Source organism: Dermacentor silvarum, chromosome 4, assembly GCF_013339745.2.
Source record: "Dermacentor silvarum isolate Dsil-2018 chromosome 4, BIME_Dsil_1.4, whole genome shotgun sequence".
Classification (NCBI taxonomy): Eukaryota; Metazoa; Arthropoda; class Arachnida; order Ixodida; family Ixodidae; genus Dermacentor; species Dermacentor silvarum.
Window position 1 is genome coordinate 165,297,519 of NC_051157.2, and position 9,740 is coordinate 165,307,258.

Sequence of the window (9,740 nt, forward strand, 5' to 3'; positions counted from 1 at the left end):
CGTGCGCTCAGACTTTGATGTTTCCAAGTCTAAACGCACGACTGCGATTTCTACGAGAAGGGGGGGGGGGGGAAAAAAAGCACCACTGACTGAGTAATTTACTTTCTGTCTTGTTTGCATCGCGGTTTGCATGCACTGTCGAGCAGAATCACTAGAAACTCAATGCCAGCCCCCATTTTTTTTTAAAATTCATTCTTCACGTTGACGGGTGACGACGAATGGCCGTTGTTGTGCGGGTGCTATACAGTTTAGGAACGCGACCGAATCCGTTCACTTGCCTTGCGCCGGTGTGGATCGCTGGCCGAGGTTACGCTTCGCGCCCATGCTACGTGTGCGGTCAGCGGCCGGGTTGTCACGAGCGAAAAGGGATCTTTCCCGCTTTCAGAGCATTTTTGTTTCCCACGTGCCGAAGTTTTATAGTAGGAATAATTCACTCGGACTGATCATTTTGTGACCAAAATGTAGCAAGTAATAATAACAACAACAGTAATAATAATAAAAAGAAAACTAGAGCTATATACCTGTCAATACCGAGTCCTCCTTCGCGTGGATACGTGTGCTGGATTCCCAACGCGTACCGTCTGCTCAGTACAGGGAAGACGAAAGTAAAGGTTGACTAGTTTAGTTCACGGCTGAAAGGATGGTGTCGTGGCATAGTTTTCTGCAGTCTACGCACGTATCTCTTTGCCTTTCCCCGTACAGACGCCTCGTTTTGTAGCTTAGCATACGGGCCTTGGAAAGTCGATTTTCTGGTTATTAGGGCAGCTGGGCCTCCCTTCGTCAAACAAGGTCCAGACCTACTCTTCTACTGCTTAAACTCGTTAAATTAGCCCTCCTTTTTATTTCGATTCGTACAAGGTGTGGGCTGGCATACATTTGCACACGTTTACCGGAAACTACAGATGTCTATTAGTGGATGATGTTAACCGTTGAGTGGGGAAGTGAGTGGTTGGAAACTGCGCACTTATTGCTTTAAACATTATCAGTTCAATAATCGTTTTAGTGTTTTGCTTAGCTTTTATAATGCAAATTGGAATAAGATCTTTAAAAAATAATCTTGTCTGTTTTCTTTTTTCTTTTATATTGACACTTCATGGAAATTAAGAAAAACGAAAACAGAATAAACGCGCAGCAACCTGCAGATTCGTTCCTGCGATCACAATGATGGAAATGGCAGCAAGCTGCTATATAGAGCGCATATATGTTAATAATCAATGCATAATTTGACTGCGATTGTTATCATGTGCAGTTCATTTCAATATCAACGGGGAGCATCAAAGGTATATAACATACACACTAGTGGAAAGTTGGGCGAGTTGGTTGTTTTTATTCATTTTGTTTTTTTGAGCGCGAGAAAATGAGGCGGCTGGAGAAGTGATACGCGAGATGCGCTGTCTTGTATCCACCCCGCTTTTTTTTTTTTTCCGTGCCCCGTTTGTAAAGTCGTTTGTAAGTGGATTGTCTGTTTACCATAGTACACGTGTCTTTGAGCTCACGGCTTCAATAGATTTCACCGCTTCATCACGCGGAGACGTTGAAGAAGAAAAGAAAACGTGATAGAAAAGCGGTTACGCCACGCCTCTTAGTACATAGAGACGGACGAGATAACGCAATGTAGCGAGTGCCACAGAAGGGGGGCTGCAAATGCATTGGACAAGCAACGCGCGTAATGTCATCTCTAATTACAAACGAAACTGAAATCGTTCAACGCGGAAAATAAATTAACTTAGTATATTTATTATCAAATGGCTCGAGACCCCATGGTTGTTTCCCGGGTAGCCAACGCAATACCCATCTAGCGAAATACCAAGCAAGCCGAACTGACTTCTCTTGACCGGCTGTAGTGCTGTTGTTGTGTTTTTTTTTTTTTTTTTAAGATAAAAGAAAGAAGGCTGTTACGACTGCACAAACCCCAAAATGCGCGCCTTATAACTTTCTCCTAAGACGACCCAAGTTATTATGTAAAACATACCTGTGTGTGAGCTTCGTGAATCGCTCACGTGACTGTGACAAGGTCACATGCCAAGTTGTGCAGTTTGCAGGATGCCCGCGTAAGGCTATTTGTGCACGTTTACCTCAAAGCAAACTGACGTCGCTTGAGGCTAAATATAACATAATTTGCGTTGTGGAGTTTACTCGGCTCAGAACAACGTGACGCGCAGTCACGTGCTTGTTTTGGAGGAAGCAGGCAAAAAAAATACAACTAGAAAAAGTTTACCAGGAAAGAAGCTCTGCCGAGCTCCGCTTCTATAATGGGAGGCGACGGCACTGAATATATTGCATAGCCGCGTCGTAAAAGGCATGGTCGTTCCCACATGCTTTAGTTTCGCGGCCAAGGCATTCCGTTGCTGAATGCTATATGTCTCGGGTTCGATTCCCTATAGCGCGGCAGCCGCAGTTACATGGGATGGGTGCAAAAACTTGCACGCGTTTAGAATCGCTTCGCGCTAAAAAGTTTTGATCAGGCTGTCTAAAAGTAATCTGCCACCCTAAACTGCGATGTTTCTCTTATTTCAGTGTGTAGCTTAGGGGTGATGATTTAGAAAGACAGTGACTTAAAAATCAGACTTAAAACCCTAGCCGTCCAGAGTGCCCGCGATCGGGCCGTCAAGCTCGGCTTGGCGGTCCCTACGTGGGACTAGCCGAATGGCGCGGGTCTCCCGTGCGTCTTCTCTGGACCAAAATAAAGTTATTTCACTCACTCACTTAAAAACAAAGCCCTGCGTCAGGCTTAGCTGTTAAAAGAGGCCGGGAACGTGTGGCGCCAATTTGAAACACCACTTCATGCAAAAACAAACAAACAAGGAAAGTGCGTATGTATGTATGTGTGTGATTCCGTGGCAAAAGAGTGCTCATTCTATGTCCATCAATAGTTAGAGCTCAAAATCCCCCATGTGCTGAACAGTATTGACCCTTTTCGCGGAACAGTTTGTTTTAGTTAAACGAGATGGCGCTTACGCCGGCGCGCCATACGTCTCCTCAGCGACCGCGCACGAATACGAAACCATTACCGCTTCTACCTTGCTTATGTGCGATCAGCTGTCGGAAATGCAACTGAGTTTCGCTAACGCACTGTGCTCCATTCACTCTGGTTTTAATCCTGTGGATTGAACACGTGTGCAGTAGTTGGCTGCAAAAATAGTGACTGGCATATTAAGAAATGTAATGAATATGTGGGGCCAAGTTCGCGGACCGCTGCTGCCATTGTCCGTACGTGTTTTCGGCACTTTGAGATGTACGGCTCTCCTCGAGGATACAGAAATTTGCTCATCCGCCTGCGTTGTATTGCTAACCTTCAAAGAAAGGGCTTCAGCCTGGTTCGTCGGCAAGAGTGACTACTTCTCGGTAAACAATGATAACGGGAGTAGCTCCGCCTCCCGTCATAGTAAGTTTCGCGCATAGTATTTACACACATCTATCCCAACCAGCACGGAAACTTACACCCACTCTTTCGCCAACGTGTCAAGAATAAGTGAATGGGCGCACACTTGAATATATGCGCTCTATATACACACAGTAGGTGATGGCACTACATCGATAGCGCACGAATGGTCGAAGCTGAATGTTTCGTGACGGTCCACAAGAGTAAGCAAGTTACTCGCGGTAATACGCATTTGCTACAAGGTATTGCAATGTACAAAACTACGTTTCAAGCCTTGTGCGCAGCAAGAACAAATCTATCGGAACTGAGCACACCCGCGAGCGATTAGGCAGAAAATAATCAGATAGTGGCTCCACCGAGGAACTTCACTGAGTCAGGAACTGACAAGCCACTGCTTCAAAATATTTGCCAAATAAAGTACAAAGATCAAAACACACTAATCCCGATTCAATTCATGAGCGGAATGTTTGGATAGCTTGAAATAAATATTTAGCCCCGCTTTTAGAACAAGCACAATATACGCTGCTTGCGCCGTTTGGACATAGGTTAATCAGCTCCGAAAGCGCTTTTGCATGTTCTCTGAAGCTGTGATCAAAGCTTCGATCGTGTTCACCCAGTCACCGTTTACGATATCTCCCAAAACAGAGGTTTTCTAAGCCGCGCCGGCGTCATACACTTCCATTGTAAACAAGGAGGCAACGGAGGCAGTTGAGACAAGCAATGGACGCGTAACCACGTGATCAAACATGGCAGCGCCCACGGGATCGCCGCGAAAAGGGTCAATAGTGGTCGAGGAAATTCAGTGTTGCGTGTAACTGTATACTACATGCCTGTGTGCTGGGTGCACAGTACATATGGTGTATTCTGTCAACATACATAGCAATTACATAACTTGGTGTATACATAACGAGCATAGTGCGCACGTAACATTTAGTGTATAATTTGTCGTCTGGGAATGGTGTTGTGGGTGGACACTTATTTTGCGATTTTTTTTTTCATGTAAGCTGTACGTTTCTTCTCTGTCCACAACTACCTTGCTGATATATAGATGTAAGAGCCCGCGATTGAAGGCACCCATCGCTACCCAATGTCCATGGAATTCACGCGATGACACGGATTTCCGATTCGGCCAGCCGATGAGCATGACGTAACTCAGAGCACCGAATCACGCCACGCACAAAAAACGGTGCAGACGAGCTGCTATAGCGGCGCGATTCGTTGCCACTCAAAACCGTCACGGTCGTCTGCAAACGAAATCGGCGATCCGCTCTGTCGTGTGAATCCAGCTTAACGGATAGGTTGTTCTTTTGAAAAAAAAAAAAAAGGCTTCGTGGTGGTAAAGCCACATTCATTACTTAATGCTTAAACATCTATCTCATTCTTTACAGAGTGTTCCTTCCGTTTTAACTCTTCCATCTTAATCTTGAAGGCTGCGGCTTTCGTCGCCATAGACGAAGCTCATTCGAGCCACGATTTGCTCACGTAACTGCCGTGGGAATCGTGCTTTCCACGGCAGTTTCCTCAGTCACGCTCCCGCGCGCTCCTCGGGCGCGAAGGCAAGGCGGACTCGCTGTGGCATGCGTCCAGCCGAGGCAGCGTGAGCTGCAGTAATACGCGACGGTGACGCGCTGCAGTCGCTTGTCCACACCCTCGGTGTATACACACGGAGAGCCCGCGAGAGGAGGAGATGGGCGTTCGAGAAGAGTGGGCGCGAACCCAAGTTTTCTTTTAAACTGGGTGTGTCTGTGCCCATGTATACGGAGGCGGCGCGCCGGACGTCTGGGAATCATTCCACGTGGGTGTTCGCAGTGAATACGAAACGCCATTTTGTGACCACGATTTCGGCTGTGCCGCCAAGTGTGTCGCCGTTATTATTTATATCAAATACCCGTCCTCAGTGGTGGTTCAGTGGCATGGGACGTTCTGCAACTGATGATCACGAGGTGTCGGGTTGTGGCTATGCTAACAATGCAGGACGTTGCAGACCAACTTGCAAAGAAAGAAAGAAAGAAAGAAAGAAAGAAAGAAAGAAAGAAAGAAAGAAAGAAAGAAAGAAAGAAAGAGAGCGGTTGTCAGCTCTCCGCCGCAGTGTTGTGACAGCGTCAGCAGAGGCCATGTACAGTTCAAAGTGAGACGGGCTGCCGATCTCCACCACATCTGCAACACCCGTCGTGCTTCAGCAGTCCAGTAACGAACCTGGTGCCGTGTCTCAAACCTTGCTTGAAGAACGGGTATACCGGCAACTTCTCGCCGAAAATCGAACCGTAAAAACGTGTGTTTCTCTTTCTTTTTAAGACCGTGCCGGCATTATTACACCGGGGGATTCGGGGCTATATACCGTGACGCGAAGGCCGGGAACCAGGGGCATGCAATGCGTTCACGTGGAAGAGCGTGACCGCGGGCCGACCGTGGCACGTCGTGCATGCATGATTCCCGCACCTCTCGCAAGAAAGGCTCGCACTTTCGCCCGAAGTCGCCGAACAGCCGAAGACAGCTCGTGTTTGCCGCCAGGCCGTCGTTCATATTGCCGCGAGCCTCTTTATGAACAGTTCCTGCGGTGAGCGCTGCAACCGAGATATTTTGTGCGGCATATATAGCGTTTCCTGCAAAAGTTATTGGTGCTACCAATGGTGTCTACGAGAGCTGCAAGTATATGGCGTATACCAGTCAACATGTGAATGATGGGTACATAGTAGATGGTTTTGTTTAAACTTCGTCATTTTGTCTTCGAACGGTTTTGCTATTTTGAAGAGTGATGACTTTCAACGAAATATGTGCCTTATTATGAATGCAACGATTCGCAATGATTACGCATGTGCGCGGAAACTTAGTGCCTTCGTGCATTAAAAAAAATTGCGATGGGGATGGAATGGCAAAATGCTCGTGTACCTAAATTTAGGTGCACGTTAAATAACTCCAGGTGGTCAGAGTTAATCCGGAGTGCCCCACTACGCCGTACCTCGTAATCAGGTCGTTGTTTTAGCACGTAAAGCCCCAGAATATTAATTTAAAAAACTAAGATTGCTTGCAAATTCAGGCCAATAAATCTGTGATGTTTTTTGTTGTCACTGATCTCGGGGGCGTGCGGGTGTTATGAGAGATGGAGAAGGAAGACGGATGGCGACACAGCAAACAGATTTTTTAATAACACGCACACTCAAAACCAAAAAGCCTCAAACCGAAAATCAAGCTACACACTGAACTAAGAGACAATGAATAAATAAATGCCAACAAATGTACAACCTAATGAATCAATAAATATCCTTAACTTCGTCTCAGTTAGTCCTAGGCCCTTCCTACCCCAAAGTCTGGCATCACTGGCCTACTGTTGTGGCGATGCAAGAAAGTCGTTCTTACGGAGTTCGTCCTCGTTGCTTGTCTTCTCCCGGCGGGGATCTCGTTGGGCCTTTCTTAATGTCGGTGCCTCCGTCGACCGTCGTATATTCGTTGCTGCCTTTCGGTCGGTCCTTCAACTCGCTCTTCTCGGGAGCCTGGATAACCCGGTCGCTGCTGCTGACGTGGCCGGGAGAGGTGACGGTTAGGCCTAGCGACGTGCTCGGTCGCCGCTTCCGTCTCGGTCCTTTCCCGAGAGCCGACGTGGCGTTCCGGGGATCATCGCACGTGCCGGTCTGCCGTAGAAGGGGGAGCCTCTCTGGGGTGCCTGGTCCTTGCCGTGAGAGCTGCAGCTCGTCCAGGAGCCTCGCCCGAACTTGCCGAGGTCGACGGCCACACCGTGGACGGCCAACGTCACGGACTCGGCCAGACCCCCAAGTCTCCCGTCGCCAGAGCGGTGCTGGCGATGCGACCTTCCTGGCCCGGAACCACGTCGATAATAGCTCAGACAACGCCGTTTCTCCTTCGATCACGCCTCGGGTCACGCGCCTCGCGCGCTCGCGCCGTTCAGAACGCTCCGCTCACATCGTCCTCTGTCTTCTTTTATTGCGCCTCCGGCGTCTTACTCATGACATGGCTCCCGTCTTCAAGAGTTTTTTCTAAAAAACTGCTTCCTCTTGAACTTCTTTTTGGCGGCGAACTTGACTTTCGTTGTGGCTTGAGTGCTCTTCTGTGCGTCGTCTTCGCTTGCCACTCATCATCCACACTTCACTGCACTGTCGCGCACGTTTCACCATTTGTTTCTGTTCACACAACACTGCACTCAATTGCTTCGTAATGCTTCATCGTCCCAAACACTCTATAGAATAAACTTGCTATATACACACATTTGTAAGAGCTGACTATTCCAGTGTCCGAGGGCATTCCTAAATAATATTCCTTTAGTACCCTACCGGTTCATACCTGATCATTTTTTCCGCCTTTTCCTAAGCTCCCACGCTTCTCTACGCCCAGCCTGCCTCCTTCCCTTTCTTGCTCTGGCACATTTCTCGTGCAGCTTGGAATGCCTGTGCTTTAGCTCTAGCTTCCTTTTCTTTCTTACACCTGCATATCGCTCGTACTGCTTGGAATGGCTCTGCCTTAACTCTGGCCTCTTAATCCTTTTCCTTGACGTCCGCCTCTTCTCATGCATCTGCGTTTTAACACGCCGTTTTCTTTTCCATCTACTGGGAGTTTTCCTCCTACCTTCACGCTTTGCACTTTTTAGGTGACTAGGGCCTCTATCCTCTTTCTCGTTTCTCTCGGAGTTTGACTGGCTCGTCATTTCTGGTGCCTGGCGATTCTTGGAATCATTTTCCATTACAAACCCCATGTCGTTACGAGGTGAAGCTACTTCTTTCGTTACCGCTCTCTGCTCCTCGCTTACGCCAATCTCTATCGGAATCTCGCCCATCCTCATATCACTGTCTTTCTTAATCAAGGGTTCTGTAGTCGAGGGCTTCTCCTCTGGGTCGTCACGGGCGCTATCTACTCTGCCAACGTCTTCTGACAAATTTCTGCTGTCCGCCAGCTCTGCTACACTAGCGGGCCTACTCTCAATCTTAAGCTCAGCCTCACGCTCTCTCCTTTCCGATGCCTGAGCTTTCTCTTGTAGCATCTTTATCTCTTTCATTTGTATTGCCTGTAGCTCCTCTCGCAGCTTCTTGAGCTGTTTCTCTTGGAGCTGCCTCCTCTCCTCGTAAGCTTTTTCGGCTGCCGCCTCGACGCTTTTCCTTGCATCCTCAATTAATTTGAGGCCTTGCTCCTTGCTGAGCTTCTGTTCGCGAATAGTGGCCGATATCGCCTCCCAATCCATCTCTGCAACTTCCGAGAATCAGTGACTGGGCTGGATAGAATCCGGGAACGGATCCTGGCAGGCTCGCCAATTGTGATGTGTTTTGTGTGTCACTGATCTCGGAGGCGTGCGGGTGTTATGAGAGATGGAGAGGGAAGAGGCATGGCAACACAGCAAACAGATTTTTTAATTCTCACACGAAAGCCAAAAAACCTCAAACTAAAACTAAAGTGCACACAGAACTAAAAGACAATGAATAAATAAAGGTTAACAAAAACAACCTAATGAATCTCTAAATATCCTTAACTTCGCCTCCGTTAGTCCTAGGCCTTTCCTACCCCAAAGTCTGGCATCACTGGCCTACTGTTGTGGCGATGCAAGAAAGTCGTTCTTACGGAGTTCGTCCTCGTTGCTCGTCTTCTCCCGGCGGGGATCTCGTTGGGCCTTTCTTAATGTCGGTGCCTCCGTCGACCGTCGTATATTCGTTGCTGCCTTTCGGTCGGTCCTTCAACTCGCTCTTCTCGGGAGCCTGGATAACCCGGTCGCTGCTGCTGACGTGGCCGGGAGAGGTGACGGGTTAGGCCTAGCGACGTCCTCGGCCGCTGCTTCCGTCTCGCTCCTTTCCCGAGAGCCGACGTGGCGTTCCGGGGATCATCGAGCGTGCCGGTCTGCCGTAGAAGGGGGAGCCTCTCTGGGGTGCCTGGTCTTGTCGTGAGGAGCTGCAGCTCGTCCAGGAGCCTCGCCCGAACTTGCCGAGGTCGACGGCCACACCGTGGACGGCCAACGTCACGGACTCGGCCAGACCCCCAAGTCTCCCGTCGCCAGTGCGGTGCTGGCGATGCGACCTTCCTGGCCCGGAACCACGTCGATAATACCCAGACAACGCCGTTTCTCCTTCGATCACGCCTCGGGTCACGCGCCTCGCGCGCTCGCGCCGTTCAGAACGCTCCGCTCACATCGTCCTTGTCTTCTTTTATGGCGCCGCCGGCGTCTTACTCATGACAGCGTCTCAACTCTGAAAAGCATGTATCTTTCGGTCTCGCGCCGGATTCGGCCCCGTTTCGAGCCGGGCTCGGGCCTAAGGTAAAGGGGTGGTGGGCCGAGCCGGGCGGGTAACGTATATTATTACCAGGCCTAGGTCTCGCCTTAAAAGTTTTGATCGGGATTGGGTGGGCAGCCAACGTAAAAACG